The following is an 11,944-nucleotide window of genomic DNA, read 5'->3' as shown; positions in this document are numbered from 1 at the left end:
CTGTTGAGACTGCATTTGCAGGCTCAAACACTGTGTGTGTGTATTAATGAAAGATATTAGTATATAGATTATCTGTGTCTGCTTGATATTAGTATTATTCTGGTCTCATAGAAATATGTAGGAAGTGTTCCCTCTTTTGTTTATTTTCTGGAACATATTATGAAATATTGGTATTAATTTTTTCCTTAAATTTTATTCAAATTTAAACGTGAAACTTTCTGGCCCTGGAGTTTTCTTTTTTAGAAGGCTTTTAACCAAAAAAAGATCAATTTATTTAGTAAGTGTAGAATTATTAAATTATGTATTTCATCTTGATTGGGTTTTGGTAGTTTGAGGTTTTCAAGAAATTGCCTATTTTATATAACTTGTCAAATTTATTAACATAAGATTTTTTTGTATAAATACCAGATGATCAATAATGTAATTTCTTCCACTTTTCATATTGATAATATTTTTTATTCTGTGTTTTTCTTTTTCTTTTTTTAGTCAGCATTAGTAGAGGCTTATCAATAATGCTGATATTTTCAAAGACCTTTCTTCTGTTTTGTTGTGGTTTTCCTAATTTTATTGATTTCTACTCTGTTTTTTTTTAAATTATTATTTTCTTATTCAACTAACTTGTTCTCCTTTCCCTAGTTTCTTATAGTGAAGTTTTACATTACTTGATTTTAGATCTTGCTTTTCCAATGCAAGTTTTTAATGACATAAATTTCCCTCTAAGCAATGCTGTGGCTATATCGACACATTTTGACATATTTTTTTTTACCTTTATTCATTTGAAAATATTTTGAATTTCTCTTAGACTTTGTCTTTAACATATGGATTATGTTGATGTGAATTTTTTCCCAATTATCTGGAAATTTCCCAGATATCTTTTAATTATACTCATGTCTCCTATCCCTTGTGTCTAGTAACCACCAATCTGTTTTCTATATCTACTAGCTTTTTGTTTGTTTGGTTGGTTGGTTGGTTTTGTTATCAGATTCTGCACATAAGTGAGATCCTACAATTTTTATCTTTTCCTATCTTATTCCCTGTCTCTTAGCATAATGCTCTTAAGGTCCCTCCAGGTTGTTAGAAATGGCAAGATTTGATTTTTTTATGGCTAAATAACATGCAGGTTCTTTATCGATTCATACAAATGGACACCTAGGTCATTTCCATATCTAGGCTATTGTAATAATACTGCAATGAGCATAAGGGTACATATAATTTTTGAGTTAGTTTTTCAAGTATCTTTGTTTTTTTTTCTTTTTTTAAATTAACTTATTTATTTTCAGAAAAACAATATTCATTATTTTTCACCCCACCCAGTGCTCCATGCAATCCGTGCCCTCTATAATACCCACCACCTGGTACCCCAACCTCCCACTCCCCCGCCACTTCAAACCCCTCAGATTGTTTTACAGAGTCCATAGTCTCTCATGATTCACCTCCCCTTCCAATTTACCCCAACTCCCTTCTCCTCTCTAACACCCCTTGTCCTCCATGCTATTTGCTATGCTCCACAATCAAGTATCTTTGTTTTTAATGTGCAAGATTACTCATTTAGGATCCAAGAACATACTTTGTATAATTGTTCTTCTTTTAAATTTGTCAAAAGTTATTTTATTATATAAAATATGGTCTACCATGGTTATTGTTTCTTGCAGATTTAAGAAGAATATGTTCTGCTGTTATGTGAGATGTTTTATTAATGTCAATTTGACCAAATTGTATGATAATTTACCTACTTATTCTATCAGTTTTTGAGAGAAGTACTGATGTTTCCAAATACACTTTTAGATTTTTCTGTTTTTATTTTTTAAATGTGTATATTTTATCCTAATGTATTTCAAAACTCTGATGTTAGGTAAATACACATTTAGGATTTTTTTAACTTCCTGTAGAATTGACTCTATATTATTATTTAATTTCCCTTTAAATTACTTTCTGGATGTTAATACTTGTGTGGAATGTATTCCTCCATCCCATTCCTTTAAATTTATCTATGTCTATATTTAAATGAGATACTTCCAGTCAGTATGAGGTTGGGTCTCAATTTTTTTTCTTCAAGATTTTATTTGAGAGAGAAAGAGAATGTGAGAGAGAATGCAAGTGGTGGGGGTGAGGCAAAAAAAGAGGGAGAAGTAGACTCCCTATTGAGCAGGGAGCCCAATGCAGGGCCTGGTTTCAGGGCCCTGAGAATATGACCTGACCAGAAATCAAGAATGGGAGACTTAACTGAGCCACCGAGGCACCCCATGAAAAGATATATTTAGACTAAACATGGTGCATACTGTTGGCTTTTTTGGGGGGGGCGCGGTTAAAATGTTAAGATCTCAATGAATTCACTCTTCTTTGCAGTTATTCTTACAGCATAAATAATTTGTGAAAGTAGTTTTCCTTAAGGAGACTAATAGAGTCAAAGAAAGTATATATTTAAATAAAATTTGAAGTCTAAGAATTATAGATCTTATAAAGGAATCTATTAAAGTGCAAAAAATCAGTAAAACATGCTTGTGATAAATATTCATATTTTCAATGTATTACAAATTATCCAGCATTAACTAATAAGAATAAAATTGAGAGTCAGAGAAATGTGTCAGAAGCTTTCAACTTTCTTTTTATTTGGTTCTATCTTGTTTGGTTTGGTTAGATTGCTTTTTTGTTTTGTTTGGTTTTCCTTCCTTTCCACAAACCATCTCTCACCCTAACTTGGTGCCAATATCTGATGTTACCTAAGATTTCTGAGGACACTTATTCCTAACATGTGGTTCACAGATACTTAGAGTTCCCTCTTTTAGGGAAGACATTTTAGGGGGTTCACCAAGTCAAAACTATTTTCATAATTATACCAAGACTTGTTTTTCCTTTTCCACTATGTTGACATTTTCAGTAACAGTACAAAAACAATGAAAAGTAAAAGTTCTGGCATCTTAATATGAATCACTTCAGGCACAATACTGTGCTGATAATTATTGTATTTTTTTTACCTCCTCACACAGGAAAAAAAGAGCACAGCAACATCATTGAATCACTGACTTTTAATACATCTCTTTTTAATAACTTTTGTGAAGCAATAACTATGTATAAAGCACTATTTCCAGGGGCGCCTGGGTGGCTCAGTGAGTTAAAGCCTCTGCCTTCAACTCAGGTCATGATCTCAGGGTTCTGGGATCGAGCCCCGCATCGGACTCTCTGCTCAGCAGGGAGCCTGCTTTCTCCTCTCTCTGCCTGCCTCTCTGCCTGCTTATGATCTCTTTCTGTCAAATAAATAAATAAAATCTTTAAAAAAAAGCACTATTTCCATTTGCCTTTTATTTCTAGTTATCAAAGCCTTAATTCCAATGTATTCTGTACAACTGGCACATATTAGGAGTTCAATAAATATTCGTACAGTTAATGTTATCAATAAAATTAAGGTGCTATGTGTATACAAGGTACAGAATAATTCTAAAATTATGCTGTCAGAAAGCTGCTTTCTTTATTTTGAATACATGTTCCTGCCCTCACTTCTGAATTCCATTACTAATAGTTGTTTTCTGGCAGAAAACACCCGGTGAGTGTGACCTTGGCATTTGGCGTTTTGGGGACCCATAGAGAGCGAGCTCTAATTCTGGCAGTTGAACTGGAGAGCAGAGAGAATTCCTCTTGGTACTAAAGAACACAGCCTGGCTCATTGCAGGCTTGATGGAACAGAGGCTACCACTTCTGAAGACCGAAATCTCTATCTGCCAGCCAGCATAAACTATGTTTGAGTATCCACAAAGAAAACAGCTTTAAAACTGAGATGGATGACCTAGAAGCCACATAAAGGAAATTAATCAAAATGGTAAAAAAAAAAAAAAAAAGTTTTTGTTAGTAGAATAAGCTTCGGAGGAGGAGACAGATAACAAATTGAGTAACAGAAGGAGGAAAGAGAAGGAAAACAAGAAGGAGAAAGATTAAGGAAAAAAAAATAAAGGAGGAAGAAAGGCTACAAAAATACAGATTTGAAGGGGCAGACGCACCCCAATGTTTATAACAGTATTATGAACAATAGTCAAATTATGAAAAAAGCTCAAATGTCCACTTACTGATGAATGAATAAAGAGGTGGTGGTGGTGGTGGGGTATGTGTGTGTGTGTGTGTGTGTGTGTGTGTGAGTATGTGTAATGGGGTGTTACTCAACTATAAGAAAGAATGAATCTTGTCATTTGTTAGACATGGGTGGAGCTAGAGAGTATTATGCTAAACGAAATAAGTCAGAGAAAGACAAATGACATATAATTTCATTTCTATGTGGAGTTTAGAAGCAAAACAAATGAACATTGGGGGGAAAGAGAGAGATAAAACAGACTCTTAACTATAGAGAAGAAACAGGGTCTCTACAGAGGAGGTAGATGGGGGTTGTGTTAAATGGGTGATAGGGATTAAAGAGGGTACTTGTGATGAGCACTGGGTGTTGTAGGTAAGTGATGAATTGCTAAATTCTCTTGACCAATATTACACTATATGTTAACTAACTGGAATATAAATAAAACCTTGAAAAAAAAAGTGACATACACTTAACTGGGAATAAAAAGAAGGAAAATACATAAATAGCATACTTAAGTGTAAAAAAAGAGAGAGAGTAGGAAGAGTAGGAAGAGGAGAAAATGGGGAAAGAGTTGAGCACTTCAAATTCTACATTAGAACAAATATTTTTGGAGTAGAAATATTACCTTTAAAATGTAAGGTATCTATATGTAATTGTTCCAGTAGATGTTACTATTATGACCTACATTAGAGTGCTGAAAGATAAAATGGAATGAACACTACAAAATACAAAGAAATGGTAATAACAAAGGAAAGAAAAGATGGGAAAATTGAAAAACACTGCAGAAACTTAAAATGCAAGTGAGAAACATTCAGAAGTATGGAAAAGCTGCTGGAAAACAAGGGACTTCACAAAAATAGTACAAAAAATTGTATTGAACTTAAAGAGATTTTGAGTCAGAAGATTAAAAAGGCTAATTTAGTTTCATTTCAGCAGGGTAGAGCCGAAATACTGGTAAAAATGTTGAACTCTAAAATAGAAGGGAAAATCTGGAAAAGCTCCCAGACAAGTAAAGCACAAATTAACACCAAAAACAAAGAAACAAAAAATTAGTTTGCTGTGATACCTCTTATGCAACAACACACATCAGAAGACAGTGGAATAAAATGGGGGGGGGGAGCCTGCCACCAGTGAATTTTCTACTTAGATGAGGTATTATTTATGAATGAAGATGAAAAACTGGTGTTTACCGATTTGCAATGTTTTAGAACCTATATCTACAGTGTGTTCCATTATGAGGAATAATATGCCCATGATGGATTCTGCAGTGGAATATGTTTTATTCATTCATTCATTCATTCATTCATTCTAATTTTTTTAGAATATGAATTTTAAATAATGCACTTACAAATATTTCAATATCAACCTTCTATTTAAACCTTCTCTTTTGGGTTGCCTGCGTGGCTCAGTCATTAAGTATCTGCCTTCGGCTCAGGTCATGACTCCAGGGTTCTGGAATCAAGCACTGCACCAGGCTCTCTGCTCAGCGGGAAGCCTGCTTCTCCCTCTTCCACTCCCCCTGCTTGTGTTCCCTCTCTCTGTCAAATAAATAAGTAATATTTTAAAAAATTAAAAAAAAAAAATAAACCTCTTTTCTAGATCTGAGAAGCTAGATCAGAGGAGAAGAAATGCTGGGAGGCAGAGTCCCAAGTCCTTGAAGGGGAATGATAGAGACATGAGCTGGAGGCAAGGACTATGACAAATAAATTTAATTTAATTTAATTTAAAAAATAAATTAATTACATAAATTAAAACCCTGGGTTTGGGGACAGGGGCACTACAACCTGACCTTCTGGCTTCCAAGACCTTGAGGCTGACAAAACAATAGCCATAAATGCAGAGCATATGCTCTCCTCTTCCACTTCTGCCCCAGGGCAAGTCCTAGACTTACTGTAATGTATTTGCATTATAACAACCAAGCCCCTCCCCAACCATGGAGAAAGGCTGCCATGATGGTTCCTGTACAAACCTTGTAGGGTCAAAAACTCCCCTTCCCAACCTGAGGAAGTAGGGGTTCTCCATTTAACTGGAAGGAAACCAAAGTTGTAATCCACTCAACTGAATTTCATAGTTGCTGGTATTTTAATAATTTATCTTTGTTAAAGAGATAACTGATGTTTGGAAATGTATAGAGAGCTTACTACATAAATTTGAGTTAACATTTTTTTTTTTAGAAGGTAGAGAATTCTGAATGATCAACTGCAAGTGATATGACTTATTTAAGTGTTTAGGTGTGGATGCAAGGAGGTTGAAACACAAACAGAAGAGAATTCAGAACATTTCCAGTGAAAGTGCAAGTTAGTAATGGAAAGGAAGTTAAGTTCTTTAAAAATTTTAAGGAGCATAAAATGCTGATATATAACATATCAGATATAAGCTACACCCTGCCAAGGGATACATTCAGAATTTGTCTTGCAAATGTCATGAAATGATTCACTCTATCATTTCTTTTTCTTTTATTTAATGATTTCACACAGTCTGGGAGACAAACAGTCTAACAAGACTTTTTGCTCATTTACTGCTTTGTATGATACATGAAGATGTATTTCATAACAGCCATTTAGATTCATTTAAATTCTCTTATTCATATTTGAATAAACACTTATTAGTTATTTCTTTAATAATAATAATAATTTGTTACTTCTGCATTTACTATTTATATATCTTTATCAACATATACCTATCTATAATATTCATCTATTATATTTGTAATAACCAATATAGTCCATTAAAGATTATACTTGTAACCAGAGTATTAACTAAACACGGTGGTTGTTTCATTTTGTATTTTAATGGAAGTAGTAAAATATCAGTTTCTGAATTATATGAAGTGATTATTGACAGATGTTTATATTATAAATTTTTTCTCAATAATTATTTTCACATGCATTTTGTATTATAAAATGAATAGGTATTCATAATAAAATCACCAAAATAGTTTTTTTTTGTATTTCTAGGAAAATATTAAAGCACTGGCTATTCTAAGGACATTTTATATTCATGTAAGTTTGGAAATATGACAAGTTCAACTTAGCATCCAAATGTATAGGTTCTAAGGATAAAAATAATAAATTTCTCATGCCAACAAAGTTCTTAGACTTGATTTTAAACTCATGCTAAGAGAGCTGAGCAGTATGTAACAATTTTAGTTCCTTAATAATGTATAAGATATGCTTGACTTAGTATTAAAAAGCTCTTGGAAGGCACGTTTTAAAAGATAAACCTTAATTTCTAAACAAACTTTAATTTTACCAAAAGAGTCCTTTTAGGCCTCACAATCCCATAACAACAAACGCAGTCACATAACCTGTTTCTGCTTCACTTTTTTGCCATATATATTTAATTTAGGAAACACTTATGTGTTTATAAAATACAAATATTATATTTTGTTTAGGTAAAACAATACTGTCAACAACTCAATGAGGAGGTGGACTATCACACTCAGGGGATTACCAAGGTCACTATTGTCTAAAACCCAAACTGAAAATAACCATACAAGCAGTTTATAAATCAATCAATCTATCTGTCTTTATGTCATCTATTTGCATTTTACTGTGGGGGGTTTCTCAACTTTTCTTTGTTTAAGTAAAACTGATTTCTTAATGTATTTTACTCTCCCAATAACTGGCTTGTGTGTGTATATATATATATATATATATATCCTATACAGATTTTTGAGGTGGAAGACAACCTTTTTTCTCGCAATGGCATTGAGAATTTAAAATGAGATGTTAAAATAAGAATTTAATGTTCTGTCCAGATCCCCAGATGAACATGGCTTGTAATAGATGTGCATTAGGATCAGTTAGTTTACCACCTGTCTTTCTCTCTTGGTTTGACTCTATCAAAATGAGTGTAGATAACGTCCCCAAATCCTGGCACTCTTGCCTATGTATTTGGGGCTAACAGGTAATTCATGAACACCTTACTGTCTCATTAATAAATTTTGCTAAGTCCTACAAAAAAATGTAGGGTTCATTTAAATATAAGAAGTCAGAATTGGAGTTATATTTTGCCTAATAATCCGGAGCATTTTAAACATAGACTAGTGATTTGTTAATTTTAATTCTTAAAATTTCCACAATTAAACATTCAATTAACCTATTCAAATTTCAAAACTCTAAATGTGAGTATTCTGAAAGTGATTTTTATATTTAATTCGTGAAGCTAAATACATGCATACATGTGTATTTTAATTAGAATAAAGTGTTCTGATATATATGTGTACATATAACTGTGGGTGTATGTGAATATACTTTAAAATCACTATCACAATTAAGCCAGTGTGATATGAAAAGAGAGAGAACAGTTCAGATTAATCTGGGCAAAACAGAACTCTTAGAATATATATTGATTTTCCACCTTCTAAAATACTTCCATAAATCATGATCATTGCATGCCATTCCTATGTGCCCTTGATGCTGCAAACTATAATCTAATCTTTACTTCAAGCTTCTAGAAAAGGACATTTTTCTTAGCATTTCTTCCTACTTATGCATTTTACTTACTTTCTCTGTCTGCTTTTTTCTTTTATTTACCTACAATATTGCTAGCTATACACATGATGCTGACATCTCAAGGTCAACAAAATGAACTAATGAATAATAATACTTTTGTTCTCAGTGGGATTCTTGCCCATGAGTTTGGTAAACTAAGAAAAAATAAACTTTCAAGCACAGCAGTGTTTAAAAGCTTCTAAATGTGATTTCTGAAATGTTTAAAGCCCAAAATCCTTATGACTTCACCCTAAATTTAGGACTTCAACTTTATACAGACCATCTTCACTTAGTATTTTCTATGTTCTGTATCCCCAAGAATATCCTATATGATCTGACATTTGCATTCAGGATAAAACAAATTGATAAATGTTTTGTAATTTTCATTTTGTATGAAATCAAAAGTAGTATTATCCTGGCAATATTCAAGGAATGATTAGTCCTGTCTCATTTATATTTATTACTCTTTTCTATTTTGATAATTTTTCCCATATTCTGATTATTCATTATACCACTTGCACAATTGATTGGCTATAAATGAATGCTGTGAGCTCTACTCAACTGAAAAAGCTCTTCTTTGTAGGATTCACATTGGAAAACAATAAAAGTGTGACAGGTAAATATATTGGATATGAGTGTGCAAGAAAATGGATTAGAACAGGACAAGTGAAATGAAGAAAAATAAAAAAATACAAAAGACTTTATTAGAAATGATAAATGTACAAAAATAGCATGATAGCAAGAAATAGATTGAATGAATCAATTGCACATTTGTACAGTGTTTCTTAATAACTTCTCCTCTTAAAACACATTCTAAAGAATCTCCAAAAGCAAAGAGTCTTTAAAGGAATGCACCTTCACTGAAGGGTAGTAACTTGACACACTTCTTTCAGGAGAGTTTGAATTTTATAATGGAAATATCATGACATTAACCAAAGGTGTTCACTAACTGATCTGAATTAAATAGATACAAACCAAAGGCAAGATACCCTTAGGAATTTGAACATAGAATAATAATGGCCTAATTTATTCAGAGTATAAAGTGCAGCTTAAGATCAGTAAAGCAATTATAATTTCTATCTTCAGAAATGTTTTATTTTAATCACTAGACTCAGGTTATTTTTCTCCGATAATAATTGATTGCCTTTCATACACAATATCCATCTGTCTATCATCTATCTATCATCTATCTATCATCTATTTTCAGTAGCAAAGATGAAAGGCATTCTCATTTGAGGTTTAAAAAAAAGTAAATCTAGATTGTTATTTACTACAAAGATTCTAAATCTATAAACTAACCTGCTTAAGCTCATTTTAAAATGAACATATGAAAATATAGAAAATATTTAAAAGATAATAATAAACAGGGGAAGTTTAAGATTTAGAATGAAATGCAAAATAGCAAAAAGGAAGAATCTAGTTATCTCTGATTGCTTTGAAACCTTGAGATAATTTTTAATAATTCTAAAAATTCCTAAAGAATTTTGTGTTTGCTAAAATTTGTAAAAATAATTGTCATCATTTTATTCCTACTTTTAGTTACTATTTCCTAAAATTTATAAAAACAATTCATGTACATCATACAATTTCTAAGAATAGTAATATGATTCTAAAGTTTGCCTTTTAAATAATATACAATGCATTGCTATCTGTGATTTTCAGAAATGTTTTATTTATTCTTTTTCTCTTCTCTAGTGAAGTCATGTTTACCTCTCCTGGATTCTAGCAAATAAGAAATGATTTAAAGTCAACAAATATTCTTAAACGCTTACAATCAGAACCATATTATACAGATTAACTCAAATTTTTTAAAAATGTTCAATAACAATTGAATGAATTTTCAATAAAGTGAATTTTGAAGGTTATGAACTTTAATAAAACGATTTTATTTTCTTTACTGATTTGAGTAAACTACTCATTATAAATACAATTTAAATTTAGAAATAGGAATAATTTTGATGATGGTGTTCATGATAGTATTGACTAATTAGTCCACTTTGAAGAAACATTTGTATGTTTAACTTACTGTGTTACATCATCATTTTAACTCTAGTTGGTCAAAGATAAAGCTGGACATTAACTAAACTAATGGAAACATTTTATTCTACAACTACTGGCAGTAGGGAAAAGTTTTGTGGCTGATCCAGATTTGTGCAGAGATGTCTGGGTACTTTATGAGATAATGAGGGATTAGAGAAGAGACAAGTGGAGGCTTAGTCTTGTCAGGGAAATGAAAAATTATGAAGGCTTGGTTAGTGTAAAAGCCATTCAGATAGCTGGGTCTGCTACCTGGCAATATTGAAGGTAGAATTTTATTCTGCAACAAAGTTTGGGAGACAGAGTCCTTATCCTTTCTGAAAGAAATTTCAAAGGCATGGCTTCCAGGTCCTTGAGAAAGATACTACTGGGTTATAGGAGATACATACATATATTTATCAAAAGAACAGAGGAAGCTTTTTAAAAAATAAATGCTCTAGGACAGGGAGTTCTTAGCTGGAACAAGTAGCAAATTCTTTTGGCAGCCTTGAGCTTTCTCAAGCCAAGTTTTAAAGGACGGTGGGATGCTCCTAATGACTCCATCTGAAATAGTTGGAAGGCATGCTAGGGTTTGTTCAAATTTCTTAGCACAAGGGTTTGAATAGAGTCCTGCGTGCCCAGCGTGCTTTGCAGTTCTCAGATTAGAGCAGAAACCCGGAGACTACAGAGAATAGGGATTGATGTAATGCTAACACATGCTACTACTTACAAAGAGATAATAAGAGGCAGACCAAGAAAAATTAAATAGAAATGGATCAAACTGTTCAGGAGCAACAACAAAAATGTGAACAAGAGGATGAGTAATTATTGGCATAATTAGCGACAATATTTACGTGTTGTTAGCAACTGAATATTTATAAACCCCATTTGTATGTTGAAACCAATTCTGCATGTGACATTACTGAATATAGGGGCTTTGAGAGATGATTAAGTCCTAAGTATGAAGCCCTCATGAATAGGTTTAATGTCCTTACAGAAGACCGCCTGGAGAGCTCCCTAGTCCCTTCTGCCATGTAAAGACACAGGAAGAAGATGGTCATCTATATATCAGAAAGTAAGCTCTCACCAGACACCAGCTCTGCTTTGATCTTTAACTTTATTGCCTTGATCTTTAACTTCTCAGTTCCAGAATTGTGAGAAATAAATTTCTGTTGTATTAAAAAACGACTCACTCAGGCTTTGGTGTTTTGTTAGAGTAGCTCAAAAGTACTAAATGGACATTTATCATTCAAATTAGAATATCTTAGAATTAATTTTATAATAAGTTATGGCAATTACTTATAAATTCAACAAATTTTACTTTTTAAAAGATATTCTTTTTTTCTTTTTTTAACTCTACTGCCAATGTGGG

At 32.4% G+C, this 11,944-nt stretch overlaps 1 long non-coding RNA gene across 1 annotated transcript; it reads left to right on the top strand.

Moving 5' to 3' along the window:
* The first annotated feature begins 3,686 nt into the window (after window positions 1-3,686).
* On the top strand, window positions 3,687-11,653 carry LOC309863162. Its single transcript, XR_014310897.1, has 4 exons — window positions 3,687-3,814; window positions 6,235-6,357; window positions 7,018-7,062; window positions 11,570-11,653. It is a non-coding gene; the product is annotated as an uncharacterized lncRNA (long non-coding RNA).
* Window positions 11,654-11,944: the final 291 nt, after the last annotated feature.

This window comes from Mustela nivalis (genome assembly GCF_964662115.1).
Source record: "Mustela nivalis genome assembly, chromosome: 4".
Lineage (NCBI taxonomy): Eukaryota > Metazoa > Chordata > Mammalia > Carnivora > Mustelidae > Mustela > Mustela nivalis.
Note: the sequence above shows the minus strand (reverse complement) of the source record. Positions and strands in the feature narration are given on the sequence as shown.